The sequence below is a fragment of the Leopardus geoffroyi genome, chromosome B3 (assembly GCF_018350155.1).
Source record: "Leopardus geoffroyi isolate Oge1 chromosome B3, O.geoffroyi_Oge1_pat1.0, whole genome shotgun sequence".
Taxonomy (NCBI): Eukaryota; Metazoa; Chordata; class Mammalia; order Carnivora; family Felidae; genus Leopardus; species Leopardus geoffroyi.
Genome location: NC_059337.1, coordinates 56,507,751 through 56,524,778, shown reverse-complemented (window position 1 = coordinate 56,524,778; position 17,028 = coordinate 56,507,751). Strand labels below are relative to the sequence as shown.

Sequence of the window (17,028 nt, the reverse complement as noted above, 5' to 3'; positions counted from 1 at the left end):
CTTTCGTTTCTTCTCATACTCAGAGACAAGCCAGACATCGCTCAGAATCATTTAAAGCCTTAGTGATGTAAGCAAAAGGTTGAGAGACCCCAATCCTTATATTTACTGCCACTTAAGCTTAATCCCACCCCCAAACCCCCGACTAACAACAGGCCATTTTTCTTTGTATCTAAGGGCAAGTCTTTGTTAGAAAGAACAGCCCAGTCACCTCCTGGTAAAGAAGCCCAAGTGTCTCCAGAGAACCTGGTAGGAACCCAAGGCTCAGTCTGCATAGCAAACGCATTAGCCTTTGGCAGCCAGACATAAAGCCCCCTGCTCCTCCGCTGCCGTCCAGCAACCACCCGCCCGGTCTCCAAAGATGATGTGCTATACTGCTGTTCAGCCAGACCTGCCCTTTCCCCACAGAGTTTAAAATGGGGAGTCAGCCTGTCCATTTTCAACTTCTTTGCACCTGCTTAAAAGAATCATGAGCCTCTCCTCCCACCTTCTGAATTCTGTGGAGTCTCCTGGCAGATCAGCTGGCTGGGGCTCAACTCAAGCTGGCTGGCTGCCTCTGTCCTCACCACCCCCACCCTGCCTGAGCAGCCCTGAGTTCTCCCCATTGTCCCACAGCCTAGGCAACCCATTGTACCCTTCAAGAGGGAAGAGTTCAGTGCAGACACAGCATCCATTCCACCCCATGGTGAGGGCAGGGGGAAACTTGTGTTGCTCTATTATGGTTAATACTCTGATCAGAAAGTTGGGGATTCAGAGAGCCAACAAATAAGACCATTTAGCCCTCCTGAGATAGAAAACAACAGGGAATTGCAGGCACCAGACAGATAAATATCAAAATAGCAGCTTTATTTTTGATGAAGCTAATTTGAGAACATGACATGGCTTTGATATGCCACCACACAGGCCTCTTACTCTGCTCTCTACGCTGACCATGACCTGCCTAACTGCACCCACCATGCATGCAGTCACACACAGAGTCTAACGAGAGCATGTAAGTGTGTCCGCTCAGACAGGCAGCTTGGAGCAAAAGAGGAATGGGCTAGCCAGGCATGCTCAGATCTGAGTCACTTCACAGAGGAGGGAGTCCAGTAGAGTCTCACCACAGTTTTTCTCTTTGTGGAGGGGAGTGGAAATTCCCTGTCCTTGATGGGAAAAGGGAGAAGTGGGGAGTATGGGCTTGTCACCATCAGGAGAATTTGTCTGGTTCCTGTCATAATTACAGTGGCTCAACATGGCTGTTTGCATAAGAAGTGGATATAGGAGTAAGGAAGGAAATCAGGCCTCATGTGAGCTGGAGTTACAGCGCTGGGGGGATCTGAAATGAAGGCAGGAAAAAGGACCATAAATGTGCTCTTCTGCCCTGGTTCCTCTGGCTGGTCCTGGGCTGGGTGTCTGCCCTCCATCAAGTCATCTGGCATCTTCATTCTTTACCTTAAGTGAAAATAGAACATAAGACTTAACAGTGTCCAGTGATGTTTGAGACCACTGAGGAGGTAGCAAAAGTGATAATACTTAGTGACGTTTACAGCAGTAAGCCCATTCTGCAAAACCACTGGCCTAGACCTTCCATAAACATCAGTATGGCACATAAAAGTCCTGTAACAGACACGTGAGACAATTGGGGAAATGTGAACATGGGCTGTATATTAGCTAGTCGTAGAGTATCAGTGTTAAATTTCCTAAGTGCGATGGTCATAACTGTGATTATCTAGCTAATGTCCTTATTCTTAGGGGATGAATGTGAAAATACCGAGGAGTGAAGGAGTTGGGATGCCCAACTAACTCTCAAATGGTTCAGCAACACAACCCAAAATACCGCATACATTGTACATGTACACCCCCCCCCACACACACACACATACAAGGAAAGAGATAAAGGAAAAATAAAGTATAAGTGGCAAGGTGACGCACAGTGAAGGTGATACACCTGTTCATCGTTCATCATCATCATATTCATGTAGCTCCCCTGTAGATGTGAAATATTTAAAAAATAAAAAGCAGTGGAGAGTGGAGAGGAAGCACCAACCAGGAGGAAAGGCTGATACGGGGGTTACTGCTGCAAGACAACTGAAGTCTCAACATGCCGAGAATTTGGGGAGTCAAGGGGCAGGGGGATGACAGTGCACAGGGGAACTTTGATCTGTTGGGCTGGGGGGTGGTCAGAGGAAAGGAGGCAGAACAGCAACATCCTAATGGGGAGCTGGGAGGCATGAGAAATGAATCTTGCCCTCTTCTCATTGCTCCCCTGGGCTAGGCCTCTCTGAGAGTGTAACCCCTGGGCTGCCACACTGTGTACTCTGAGCCCCAAGGGAGGGCCTTTCCTGTATCAAAACTTACATATTTACACAATAGCCAATTTTATCCCTTTGCCTCAAAATTTCTTGGCACCAGGAGCCATCAGATCTCAGAGAGGCACCTTCAGGTTTGTTTTGTCTTTTCCTAAATCCATCAAGTAACATGCCTTCATGTTAGATTTTAGAATCGTTTTGTGACTGTGGTGGCACCAGAGAAACCTTTGCTAAATTTAGCCTTGTTGCTAATTAGGAACAGAGGACATGTTAAGCTTCAGGCTTAAATACAGAACTTGGCGGGAGGCCAAAATATGGAATCAAGTCGTCATTTCAGACTGGGGGAAGATCCAAGGCTGGATTACCTTGGTGGCTAACCCCGCATATTGTCATTTTCGTCTTCCAAACCTCCCGAACTGTTCAGGCACACACGCACACACACATCATTGTTGAGTATCATGCTCATCCTCCAGAATCCCCCCTGCTTCCTTTTCTAGATGAAGAGGCAGTGGAGCCTAGGGATAGAAACAGTGTTAGAGAAAGAGTGTCTATGTTGACTTTATACTGGAAGCTATTATTGTATGGAGTGCTGTGCATAATGACATGCCATACCCATTGACAACAGGCACTGACCACATTCTTAGTTACATTACTGCAAGAGTTATATTATTCCTGTTGCCATATTTACATCACTTTAGACCCAGACAGCGACTGCAACCACAATAGCTATACTCATCCTCTAATCCAAGCATAAAGTAGGTCTTTCAAGTCAGGCTTTAGGCATCTACACAGCTGTATCTAATGCTACAGTGCTGCTAGTATTTAAAGAATGAAGGGAGCAGTGCCCGAGATATTTGTCACTCTAGGGTCTCCATCATTTAACCAAAATAACTTGAAAAGGGTGTTGTTCTCATCTCTTGGAGTCATGTGCATTTCCCTGGGGTATTAGGGGGGCTCCTGGAGCTGTCAGCTTCTAGCCTTTCTTCCTCCCTTCCTTTCCTCCAATGCTACCATATTTGACATGACAATTGGAAAGCAAAATAAATAGAATGGAGATGAAAAGGGAAGATAGGCAAATAGAATAAAGAGTAGAAAGAAGATCTGAGGCTGTTGCCATTGCCTCAGATTCTGCTCAGCCTCTTCCACCCGGGCAACCAGCTCTGCTCTCAAGTGGGACCCTCCTTATATTCTTTGGCTGAGACCACATGCTGCCTGGGCTGGAGACTGGCTTCTGGCCTCCACTGCAGAATTGCCATTCCAACTGGAAGACTGGGTTTCCAACTTAGAAACCGGGTTTCTAAGTGTGGGAGCCAGAGCAAGAGAAAGGCAGTGCATTGAAACGAGGCCTGTCCCTCCAATGTTGTTCTCAAGCATGTCTACGGAGGAGTATTTATCATCAAGGAAGAAAACAGTAATAGCCCAGAACTGTCTGTTTGTTCAACTCCAACTTGAATGATACCAAAGATTAAATCTTGGTTTCCAATTGTTTCATGCCAAGGCTGTTATATTTAAGGTCCAAATATGTGCACCATATGTCATACTGTAGCTTGACAATTACCTCAACAGGCAGTGTCAGACAGATGGTAAACATTACTACCAGGCATACGTACATTTAGAATTAGACATTTAAATAAATTCAGGCCTGTCTTAAGCTTATTAAAAGGATTTGGGTCTGTAAAGCCATTTCGGGCATCTGCATATGCTAAAGTGTCTTTTGCATCCTGAACAGATTTGGTTTGATTCAAGCACCTTCCGGCTACAGATGGCAAGTGACATGCGTTCTCTTTGAGCCCCGTACCTGCAATTAGGCCAATAATGGCAATTAAGCAGAACGAAAAGAGATTTCAACTTGAGTTCTTTGTATCACAACCATGTATTCCTGCCCACGAAATGACAGAAAATCCTCCGCAGGGAACATCACCAACCTCTCTTAAAAGCCCTGAACTTCAGAGAGAGAGAGATTAGAAAGCTACAAAGGTACCTGCCTCAGGACCAAGTCAGAATCTCTCTGGTTTAAACCTCAGGCTATAGCAAGCTTCTGACATGAATCTCACAAACTGCAAATAAAGGTTAGCATTCCATGGGAGAATTGAAAGAAGGCTTCAGATGCATGTGTTTTAAGGTATTTTTTTCCCATAACTATATAAAAGCCCTCTTTGCACTCTCTTCTTCCAGGGGGTTTTGAATCCTATTTGGCATTGCAAAAAGGTTCAGTACAGTTTGTGATAGGAAACTCAATGAGACTGGGGACAAGGTCCTGGAATTTTATTAAGTTGCAAGTGTAGCCAAAGCTGCACTGTGAGAGGGTGGCCCCATGGAGTGGTTTGATCTTTTTGAAGACCCTGTATACTGGCCACATATGGGGTTCACTGCTAAAATTATTTCTTTGCTGAGAACAGCTGCTTCGTTCAACTTTTAAAAAGCAGCTTCAATTTATGTGCATAGTGCCTGGCAAACATAGATGTTCAATAATTCGGGAAGGCAGTGGGAAGAGAGAAAAGGAGGGAAGAGGAATGAGGGACAAATCGAGACTATTTTTCAAATGCACGTGTAGCCTCAGGATCTTGCACAACTCAGAGTGCAAACCTAGCATGGTGGTTAAATACACAGATGCTGATTTGGGGCCTTTCTGATTTCAAATCCTGGCTCCACCTCTTACTAGCTGTGTGACCTTGTCATATTTCTCTACTTCTCTGTGTCTTAGTTTTCTCATCTGTAAAATGAAGATAGCGATCATCTCTTGTGAGGATTAAATAGCATGATGTATTTATTGTGTTTAGAATCGCGTCTAGCACTATGTGTTGGCTTTCATTTTTATTTGGGGAGACAGAGTTCAAACCCAACTTTTTCATTCAAACAGAACCTGATGGGAAAGTTCAATACCCTTTTCCTCCTCTTTAGCTCTCCTTGGTGCATCGTGTTTCCATTCTGGACAGCTCATGATTTGACTTAGAGAAGTATCCTACCCTGTGCATTTGGCAGCACTTCCACACCTATGCATTTAGCACTGGGGCTAAATCCTAACTTCACAGCTACAGACTCGTGTGGGTGTGTGAAGAGGCGTATTCTAAATTCTGGCGTACCTGTGTGTTTCTGTGTGTATGAGTGATAATAAAAGCAGAATCCCAAAACCCTGGGCAATGATCAAATTGAGACCTTTGTCCTGCTTACTCAGATGAACTCCAGAAACATATGGAGCGGCTTTCGGTTGAACACATGTCTCAGTTCTATTTTGGTTTCCCTTAATAAAGACAGATTGGTTTAGTGGCTTAATTATCAAGCCCTGTTGTCCATTCTCCATTGTTGCCTGTTGTCAGCCTTTCCTTGGAATCTGTGTACAACAGTCCTGTATTCTCTATCACCCAATAAGGAACCCAGGTTCCATGGCATGACATTGAAGGTGCCCAAAATAATGCCCCTGGATTCTGGGAATCTCATCTCTGCATACAGCTATTTGCCATCCCTAAACATTGTGGGTGCTTCCATATCTCTACCTCTCTTACTCATAGTGCTTACTTGGCAGTGTCCCCTCCAGTCCTTTCAAAAAGATAAAAATAACTGCTGAGATGCTTTTCATTATTTCAGGCCTATTTGCCTTTTAGCCCAGTGGTTCTCAAAGTATTGCCCCTGAGCTAGGGTTAGTTCATCACCTAGGGATTAGTGAGAAATGCAAATGTTGAGGCCATTTCCAAAACTGAATAAGAAATTCTGGAAGTGGAGCTTAGTCAGGTGTGCCCTTCAGGTGATTCCAATGCATGCTGCAGTTTGAGAACCATCTTTTGCAATGAATTGCTCTCTCCTCTTTGATTGCAAAATGGTTTGTTCTTTTTTTTTTCACTACCTTTGTGTCTCAGTGATTATGTGCACACGTTTTTCTCTTTTAAGTCCCTTGGTAAATACTTAAGACAGAGATCCTCTAATCTGTTAGTGTGTCTCCCAACCTGGCCCACAGACTCTTCAAAAGTCTATGAAATTAATTCTATTCAAAACATGTTTGTTGAGCATTAAATATGTGCCCTCCTCCAATGCCCGGCCCTTGAAAAGATAAAAGAGCAATGCATCACAGGATCTTGGTCTGAAGGAGCTTACAATCTAATCAGAATGTCAAGACTTACATATATGTGATTAGAGAAAAACATACAATGGTCAGGATGCAGGGGTTCATTATCAGGTGCAGGCTGTAAGTGTCTCTGGACATCAGGAAGAGGGGTACTGCAGGCTGGCTTAGTGGAGGCTGCTCTGGGAAAAATGGAGCTTGAGCTAAATCTAATAGGCAGAAGACATCAGTGGACTTGAAAAATATGGGTGTCTTTCCTTGAACAGAAGTGTGGAGACTCATCTGTGAACCTCATCCTCTGACACCACCTTCCATATGGCACTTGGTTCTTAGTGAGCTGAATAAGATCTATAAACACTTTATTTTTATGACTCAGATTAATGTGATATTAATACCTTGCTAGAATTAACCACGCACATTATAATCTAATTTATGAGAGGCAAATCTAGGCATATAATAAGTATTCGCAATACCACCTTCTGAGTGAATGCCAAGGTGTATGGTTTCCAGGTTCCTTATGTTTTAAATGGTGCCTATGAAGTCACCTTTTCAATTACACATGGCTGTTGCTTGAGCGCCTACTTTGCAATTAAGCATTCATCTTCCTTCAGAGCTGCCTAGGAGGGAATAGTGGAGGAGGTGGAGTTGGTTTGGGACATTCCTCCACCCTGGTTGGGGATTCCTATGCCATCAGTTTAGTCTGTGTCCTTGGGCTGTCTGAAGATCACCACTGAGGGACTCCACGACAAAACAAGCTTCAACTGTCAATTTATAATCTGTTATTTAGTGGTGGAAAATACCTTAGATGTCTTCTAACTCAACTCCCTCATCTTTACAGTTGAAAGGGCAGATGCCCAGAGATTAGCATGGCTTGGCCACGGTTGCACTGTGGTTAGTAGTGGTTAGTAGTAACCTCCACTGGATCCCATATCTCCTGCTTCTCAGATCAATTTCCACTTCCTTAAATATATTAGGTTGCCCCTATGTCTTGAGATTATTGTTTCCTGTCCTTGCCCGTTACATCTGGCCTGTAGCATATCCCTTCAGAACCATATACATGAACCATTGAGTTAATGTTGCTTTGTGTTAAGATGAATACTAATGGACTTCTAAGATAAATTTGGGGGTCTAGGGGGATGGAGGAGCAAGTGAGGGAGCTAAGTGGGGCTCCAATTCAGTTAGTCCTAAAACCTGACTTTAATGTGGAAGAGCTATGTCCTGTGGCAGGTGGGAGGAGGAAATGATTGAAAGCAACAATGCCTTTGGCACACCTCAGGCCACACATACGCTCCGAGGACCAGTACAGTCTGAAACATGCACTGTATCATTTCAGAATGAAGCCACCTGTCCTGGGCAAACAGCTTGCCTCAATTGTGACAATTTTAATTCTTACTGTCTGTTAAATTATTTAACTTTACTAAGCGTTCGGCATTAGGCATACTGCCTCACTTGTTTTTCTTTGGAATCTGACTCTGTTATTAGGCTATAATTAAAGTTTATCTGGCTTTGAGTCAGCATTCCCAAACTTAAATGCTGATGATATGTTAAACACTGATGCATAAGCTGATAACCACTTAACTTTCTATAAGCACAATCTCTAAGTTATATCCCCAGGATATCAAGCTGTGGTTAGCATCAGGGTTGCTGCACAGCACAACTCCAGGGGGTGCCGTTTACATTGCGATATGCTGTACCTTTCAGACATTGCATATGTTGTCCTCTGCAATTGAGCAGTATGTAACCTGCACAGCAGTAAGCAGTGCTCAGGTTAATATTCCTTATTTCACTTGCTCATAGTGAAGCTCATAGTAGAGCAAGTATCTTTCATGCCTCACTCCTGGCCTGCACATAGTTAAACCAGTAACAACAGATGGATCCAGAAAGCAGTGAGTGTAGAGGATCAGATATGAAACACCATGCAGTGCTGATAGGTGGGAAGAGCACAGAAATGTGGGATCATGAAGCAGGCAGACATGCAAACAGGCAGCTTCAGGCAGTTCTAGTGTTCAGGGCTAGGATTCCCATCACCCCAGCCCTGGGGAAAAAAGGCAGGAGATATTCCTAGAAGGCTGGGAGTAGTACTGGGAAGGTTACCAAGCTGGGGACCTCAACACAAAGGAGCAAGACAAAGATTATGCTGCCAGAACTAGGGTACAAGGTAGGGAGCTGATCTCAGGAATAAGACAGAAACTCATTTATAGAACTGGGTCATGCTGTCTAATGAACTTGCAGCTACAGTGATTTGATTCTGAGTCAGTGTTGAAGGAGAACTGTTTAAATCCTTGTGATTAAAGATAGGATTGGCCCTAGAGCCTGGGGCAGGGCTTTGTCTATAGGTGGGAGGAATGTGTGCCATGCGGTTGGGAGAGGTAGGCTAGGGGAACAGAAACCAAAGCAGGCTTTGACAGATTTCTTCTCCATTGTCACTTTCCAGTGATACATAAAATGTTATGTCATTACCCCCCAGAGATGGCACATTCTAAAATGTCAATAGTTTCAGGAAAGATATAGATAAATTCATGGATGAGAGACCCAGAGTGAATTACTAATAGAAACCAGGCACACTTAACCATTGGAGGGATATCAGAGAATGACAATATTCTCCAAAAATGGTACCATAGTCTGAGATGGAACATAAGGCAAAATGGACCAAAGGTCCATAAGTTACATAATAGCATCTATGCTACTCATAGTCCACATCTATGTGTACATCAAATTAAATAATCACTTACTTGTTAAGCAATCATGTAATACTAATCTCTATTATACCATAATTTTCTTAAGGAGAGTTCCTAATTATCTACAGTACTGAGTAAACAGAGGGCCTACAGCTTTGCCCACCCCAGATCTTGGGAACTACAGCTGGCCTTAGGCATGGGTAGAACTGAGCCAAATATGCATTCCAGGAAAATAGATGAGCCTAAAGTTCAATTAGCAAGGTAGCAGGTAGATAAAAGAAAGGTCATAAAGGGATAAATCTGCAACAGAAGCTTAGCCAGAGAGAATGAGTAGGTTTGAGTAGGTTCCAAGATAGATTCCCAGGGGCAGGTGTGTGTGTGTGTGTGTGTGTGTGTGTGTGTGTGTGTGTGTGTGTGTGTGTAGTTTGTTCTTAAAGCATCTCAGCCAAGCTCAGCTGTTAAGATTATTGAAGTGGTTAGGTAGGTAAGATCTATAGGTAATGTTCTCTGTAGCTTCTGTATTGTTTAGGCCGGACACTGTGTGTCAACACTCTTTGTCGTTGAATGAATAAGTAAATGTTTGTGCTACTACCTTTCACTGGGTGATTTTTCACTTGTTTCAACAGACTCCGAAGAGACTTCAAGTTGTTGAACATTCAGATAATAATTCATGCTGATAGATGTAGCTTCATCATAGAAACTGAAACTGTAGAGGGTGGGAAAGTACACTTTTTCTCCCTCTCTACATGTGTCCATAAGCCATTATTAAAGACACAATGGCCTTGTTACCCATATGACTGGGAGGTGTATGGGAAATGTGGAAGGACACTTCAAACGCAGTTCACAAGCGTGGCTTCCAGTGAAACCGGAGAGAGAATCCACTTTCCAGCCTTCCTCTGTGTTGTCTCCTAGGGACAGGAGACTCCCTGATGGAAGTCCAGGAGATGAGTGCCCAAGGCTATTACTTTTCTATCTACACACTCATCCAGTTTTATGGCTTTAAATACAATCTGTCAACTACTCCCACATTCATGTCCAGTCCAGCCCTCTCTTTCAAATTCCAGACTTTGCCTTTTTAACATCATCACATGTATCATGTCCAAACTGAACTCCTAACCTACATTCTAGAACATATTCCACTTGCAGCAGTCCCCATTTCAAGTTGATGGCCACTCTATTTCCCAGTTGCTCAGGTCAAACACTTTAGCATCATTTTGTCTCCTGACTCTCTTACACACGACTTCTAATCCATCAGGAAATTGTTATAGCTCTACTCTCAACATATATCCAGAATCTAATTACTTCCACTGATAGCTCCTTAATCCAAGTCATCACTATCCCTTGCCTGTATTACTACAATAGTCTCCTAACTGGTCTCCCTTCTTCTCTGCTTTTCCCCCAATTGCAGTCTGTCCTCAACAGTCACAGAATTTTTCAGTGTATTCCCTACATTATTCAGAGTAAAAGTCATTTACAGTGGTTGGAAGTTCTGCTACTTGAAGTATGGGCAATTGAGCGGCAGCACCAGAGGCAAACTGGGAACTTGTTAGAGATGGAAAATCTCAGGCCCTGCCCCTCACCAAGCGGATATGACTCTTCGTTTTCACAAGATCCCAGATGATCTACATCCATTTCAAAGTTTGAGAATCACTGATCTACAAGACTCCACATGACCTGGACTCCTATTATTCTTTGACCTCATCTCCTATAGCACCCCACTGCCCCACTAACACCCCCACAGTCACACTAGAAGAGTCTACATTGGCCTCTTAGACTTTCTCAAAACATGGCATTCATGATTTTGACTTAGGGCTTTCTCACTAGATGTTCCCTCTGCGTGAAATGATCTTCCATACATTGGTATCACCAACTTTTTCATCTCCTTCAAGCCTTTGATCAAGTATACCTTTCAAAGGAACTAGCCAGAATACCATATTCTAAAATTGCTAAATCCCCTCTTCCTGGAATTCCCAATCCCCTTATTGAGATCTGTTTTATTTTTCTTAGCCCTTATCACCTACTAATATATTCATACTTATTATGTCTATTGTTATTTTCTGTCTTCTCACTACCCTTGCCAGGAATGCCAACTCCACAAGGACCTTCACTGATATAAAGTGCCTGAAATCATCCCTGAGATATAACAGGCTCTCAATAAGTACTACAGAATGAATTAATGAATGTAGCAGGTATTCTGCTAGTTGATAATTTGGGGGTGGGTATAAATTTCTACATAGACCCTTACATAACAATAGGAACTCTTTACCCCCAGAAAGAGCACAGAGGCCTGAAACTGAAAGGAAGGACCCCCTCCTGGAGGCAGCCCCAGCAGAGGGGCATTGTGCAGTTTTCCTTTCCTCTGAGAATTTCTGAGGAGTTGGAGCAAAGTTAGCCTCTTCCTAGAACATGATCTGCAACAGGCTATTGGGAGCATATGTCTTCAGTTAGTGAAAGACATGAGCCATGCATAGGACAACTTTTCAGTGAGGCTGTCTTGTGTCATTTCAATATGTTTTGACTCTGCGGGCTAGACTTGAAGCAGAACAAGTAAATGGTGCAATTATTTTTTTAAAAAAATACCTTTTTCACTATGCAGTCATTTTTCCAACCCTTCTTCACAGCCAAAGCTATAATTTGGGTGGATCTGAAAAGGAAGACAGAGATAGAAAGTTACTTTTAGAAACCAGAAAACCACACCTCAAATTGTGGGCAACAGGTTGGCTGCAGAATGAAGCCTTTGACTTCTGAGCGACTGGGCTCTACATGCACGGTTACCCCTGTTGAGCCTTGTGGAATGGATGGTTTTTGTTGAGAACACCTTTTTTATAGTGACTTTATAGACCCAGATATCAGGAGTGTCAGATTCATACATACACCATTTCGTAATGGTGTAAGTTGCATTGGCACCCAGTTACCTTGATGTAAGCTTAGCTCATTATCATGCTGAACCCTCCAGTACTTAAGTTGACTTCCCCAATATGAGTAGTCTGGCCTGAAAACTAACTTAAATGAAATTACAAAAGGATCCTGTGGAATTAAATGGTATGCATTATCCATTTGCTCTCAGATGGTCATAGCAGTCACAGGCACATCAAAGTGACAGAGTCAACTTACTTTTCAGTGCTATTGATGTTCTGGTTTGAATTTAACCATTACTGTCAAACTGAGTTGATTTAACAAAAGTCTAATTTACTATCTCATCAATTTGTTGTACCTTCCCAGGGAATAAGAAGAAGCCTAGAATACTAACTGTTCAGAATTCCTCCCCAGTGTTCTCTATGGATAGACAGCTAAGGGACAGAAAAGTCCCATTTATCTGGTAGGGACACTGTGAATTAGTATGTGTCATAGAAGTGTGCCCTTGGCTACAGCTCTACCAAGCTAATAAGTGAGGTGCCTCAATTAAAAGAAATTATTTAGAAAAAGACATCATTAAAGTGCTAAGTAACTGATGCATTAGTCATAAGACTTGCTCATGCAAAATAATTATGAAGTGGCCAAAATATTCTCCTGGAAGCTGAACCAGAGCCTTGTATCATCAGTGTGGCAAGGAATCCACACTCAAAAGGAGCTGTGTTGAGTAATGCATTTTCTTTAAATTTTTTTTTGTATAAAAAGAAGAAACAAAACAAAACAAAAAAACAAAAACAAAAACAAAAACCTTAAGTGCCCAAGAATAAGGCTTGTTGAGGGATGTGCTGGACTGAAGCACTTTCCTTGGGGGTAGAGCAGTGCTTTCTAGAAAAACACCATTTTCAAGAGCCAGTGATGCTCTCTAATTTTGCAACTTCCAGCTACACTTCTAGGAAAAGTAATACCATGGTCAGGAGAGTTTTCAGGTGTTTAGCTTTATAATGAATAAGGAATGAACCTCCATCTATGATCCTTAGATATTCAGAGGAAAGACACTGTTGTAGGCAGTTGCATGGCTGCCCCTGATTCCCTGGCTGCCTGAATTTTCCATTGTGGTCACATTGTCAGGTATTGCTTACCAGGAGTTTTCCAGGTGGGTTTGTTGGAAATTAGATCATAGACTCTCAGATTGGAAGGCGGATGTCTTTGAGGTCGAACAGGCCCACTCTGAAATCCACCTACTTGAAGGACTCTAGGATGACAGCGGATTGTGTGCTTTTTTTTTTTTTTTTTATAGGAAAAACCTATTTGCTCCCTTCTGTGCATTCATTACACACCTATATTGTGGTACAAGGAATGCAGTGAATTCTATTTTGAGCTTTCCTTTTTCTTTTTTGGAGTTACCTCAGGAAACTGAGACTGGGAGCAAAATATAGCCTTAAAATCATCAGATGGAAAGGTTTTTTGTTTTTGTTGCCTTTTTTGTTGCTTATTTGTTTCCTTCTTCTTCCTCTCCTCCTCTTCCCCACCAGGAAATTTGTATCTGAGAGGAGACTCTTCTCCTGACCTTGGAATGACCCTTAACTGTTGTACATCCTTCACATCAGTTTTGTTTTCTTAAGAAGAGTGACCTGTACCCAGTGCCTCTGGATCCTTACCATGCAGTCTCCTTAACCCTTTATAGACTGACCTCCACCCTCAATAAGTAATAAAACTGCTTTTCCAGCATTAGCGAGTTGGGGGAGTTGTCCTTTACCAAAACCATTTCCTCCATATGCTTTCCTCCCCCAATTAGCCCACCCTGACCCACTGTTTGTTGTCCAGGCTGGGCCATACCAGTTTATTTCAAGAGGTGGATTGCCCTGGGGGCAGAGACTGGTCTTGCTTCAGCAATTTGTGGCCAGTATCGTGTCCTCAACTTCATAGAACCCATTAAATGTTGATAATGGTACAGAGATGGGGATAATCACAGCTGCCAGGGATATGGCCATTTATTTCCTTTTTAAACTGGAATTGCATGAGCATTTGTGGAGGTGAATAGAGCATGGAATAGGAATTTAATTTTTAATAATAAGGAGGAAAACAAGGAGGACTTGGAAAGACTGCAGAGAGTGAGCCAACAAGGTAGAGAAGGAGATATTTAGACTAGAGAAGCCCAGAGAAGACTTTGTCTTCTTTATTTTTTAAAGGACAGTGACTAAGCATGAAAAGATCTTTGGCTCATTCTTTTTGGACAACAAGAACCCAGGAACAAGAACTCAGATGGTAATCGGGGAATGGTAAGTAGTTGTTAATACTGATGGCAATCAGAGAGTTAAGGGGAAATCCAGTAAATGCTAGTTGGTGGATACCAGGTTTTATGCAGTGAAAAATACCGGACAGCAAAGATGACTTCGAAATATAAGACCAGACAGGCTTTAATCAGTGATAAATAGTTGTCCAAAGTGCCATTTATAATAATTGGGTGCACCGACTTGTCTGGAGGTCTCCTAGAGGATATTGCTTCAGGCTTGAGAGTGGGCCAAGCCTCCCCCCACTTGCCTTTCACTGTTTGGTTACAAGGGGCAACGAACAATTTATAAGGCTCTAGTTCAATGTGATGGCTTACTCTGCTGCTGCCATTTATATCATATTAGTGCCTGCCCTCTTCCTTCCTCATGGGGAAGTGGCAAGGATGATTGATGTGACTATGAAATTCCTTGAGTTTCTTTGGAGAAATAAAAGATTTTTCCATTATTATTATCATCACAGAATACTTGAAAACATTTTAACACTGTGTTTCATGTTAGGACAGACCCTATTTTCAACATTGGATTCTCAGCCAATGTTTATCCTTCCTCATGTTGCAGACCTTCCAAGTCCCTCCCTAAAGGAGCTCAGAAAAGAAGGAGAATCATTTACTCAGTGAGCCATTTAGGACAATGATGGATGGAATCCCCACATCTTCTTGGGCCTGTTCATGTACAATTCTGTGTCTCCATGAAACCTGGGCCATTCTCACCAGCCAGAGTAATGGGGAAAACAGTGGATGATACAAAATCAGTTTTCCTTTGGTTTTAAAATATAGTTAAAATTTACTTTAGGGAATAATTTTCTGGGAATTTATTTTACACATAACAAGGTCAAATAGTAAAAGACTACTATGAGGAAATTGAGACCCAGAGAAGCTGAGGCCCTAGGCCTTCAGCAATGGCAGTGTTGAGGAGTAGGAACTCGGTCTCTGAGGACACAAACTTGTGCTCCTTACTTTCTCATCATATCACGCGTTCCCAGTGTGAGAAGACATAAGATGGACATAGATGCTTTAACATTTTTTTATTCACGTCTTGGACAAGACCTATAGAATGTATTTTGAGCTACCAGAAAGCTGACTCTAAAAATTTTACCTCCAATTCCACCTGTCAGAATGCGGTACAGAAAATGGCCAGGAGAAGTGATATTGCATTGTGTGCATTGATCTTCAGAAAATTCTGCAAGCTAGTTATTTCTGATAAGTATCCCATAATCTCAACCACAAATGGCAGGGCCTTGAGGGGATGCTGTGAAACTGAGGAGCTGAGGCTGAAGGGATCAAAGGTCAAATAATGGGAAATTACAGTGAAGAATCTAACAGATACCATGCATTTTTCTCCCCTTGGGGAATTAAAGCAAAAGAGAGTGGAAGGTGTTAGAAGAAAGCTAGCATCTAGCAAAGCTGAATGTGCCTGCTTATGGTGTGTCTGCACTGGCTGTTTTTGAGGCAGAAGAGAGTCTTCAAAGACTGAAGAGAAAACTTAGGTTTTGTGTTTCTTGAGCTTTAATTAACTTGCTTTCGGCAGGGTGAGTAGACTTGGAATTGGGGTTGGGATATTAGAAAAGTTGCCTTGTTGTATTACTATACCAGAGTCGAACCACCTTCTCTAGTGGGTTTTGGCTCAGAGGTGCCCTGTTGATAAGAACAATTATTTACAGGATCACCTTGAATGTATATGGCCCAATATTGGCTCATTCAGTTTTTCATTAATGCACATAACCAGGCTGGACATAGGCTGCGGTGCTCTTTGAGGGCACTTGGAAGGGGAAGAGATGGCAAAACAAAGTGCTGGAGGGACAGTTGTAGAGGGAGTACCCTGGGTTCTACAGAAGCTTGGATTCTTTTAATAATCTTTCAGTAAACATTAATTGAGCATCTCCTCTGTCCCAGGCATGTGGGAGCTGCTGGGAATAGGAGAGTGAATGAATAAAGTCCCGTGCCTACCTCCAGGGGGCTTGCAGTGTAGTGGACAGAAGTGTGCTTGAAGAGGACATAGGTGATGAGGTTGCTGAGCAAGCACATGGAGAGATCTTCCCTAAATTCCGGGCTTGTTCAGTGAGGACTTCCCCATGGAGACCACATTTATACTGTGACTTGAAGGCTGGGGAGGAGACAGGGTGGGTTGAAGGAAGAAAGGAGGAGTGGTTGGGAAGGAGTGCAGGGTTCCATGTAGAGGAAATGACAGGTGCAAAGTCAGGAGGTAAAAGAGAGCATGATCCTTTTGTGGAACTCTTGACAGGGTACCCAAACTTAAACAGGATGACTGGGTGGTTCTCAGCATTGGTTGTTTACTCCACAAACCTGTCCCCCCGCCATATGCTTTTAGAAAGTAAATAAAGAACACTTGTTGGGTTCACCAGGCATGTAAAAAAGCCTGATTTTTGTGAGCATTCCCTTTTGTGGATCCACCAGAACACTCCCAGACACCCCTTCAGTGATGATTGTCATCTCTTCTAAGTGTAAAAGGAGCCAGAATTTCTGCCTATTATTTTCAGATTGCTTCCTCTGCAGGAAATTGTGTCAATTCATTTGGACGTTTGTGGTTTCACTGTACTCCCAGAGCCATTACATCATGATGTGGTAACTCAGAACTCCAGTGGCACATTATCAGAGCTGACTATTTCTGGAAGCCAGGAGATAACAAACAAAGCGGCTTCATTTGGCCTATAAGCATGTTAAACACCCTCGGCAGAGGACAGTGGAATACAAATATGCCTTCCTCCTGACTTTTATCAAGGAGAGGCGAGAGACGTGGGATAGATATAAATTATGTGCCCTGGTTCAGTGTAGGATCTATCATAAAATCTATTGCCACCGATGCAAACTGGCTTCAGTGTATAATTTAGTGACAGTTTTGTGCAT

The 17,028-nt window shown here is 42.8% G+C and overlaps 1 protein-coding gene and 1 long non-coding RNA gene across 2 annotated transcripts in view; one reads left to right on the top strand and one right to left on the bottom strand.

Annotated features, from left to right (window-relative positions):
• The window catches only part of SEMA6D (semaphorin 6D), a 576,018-nt gene that overhangs the window by 308,765 nt on the left and 250,225 nt on the right, over nt 1-17,028 (top strand). The window lies entirely within an intron of this gene.
• On the bottom strand, nt 823-11,669 carry LOC123583069. The gene is made up of 2 exons (XR_006704726.1): nt 11,601-11,669; nt 823-1,428 (listed from the first exon to the last, which is right to left on the bottom strand). It is a non-coding gene; the product is annotated as an uncharacterized LOC123583069 (long non-coding RNA).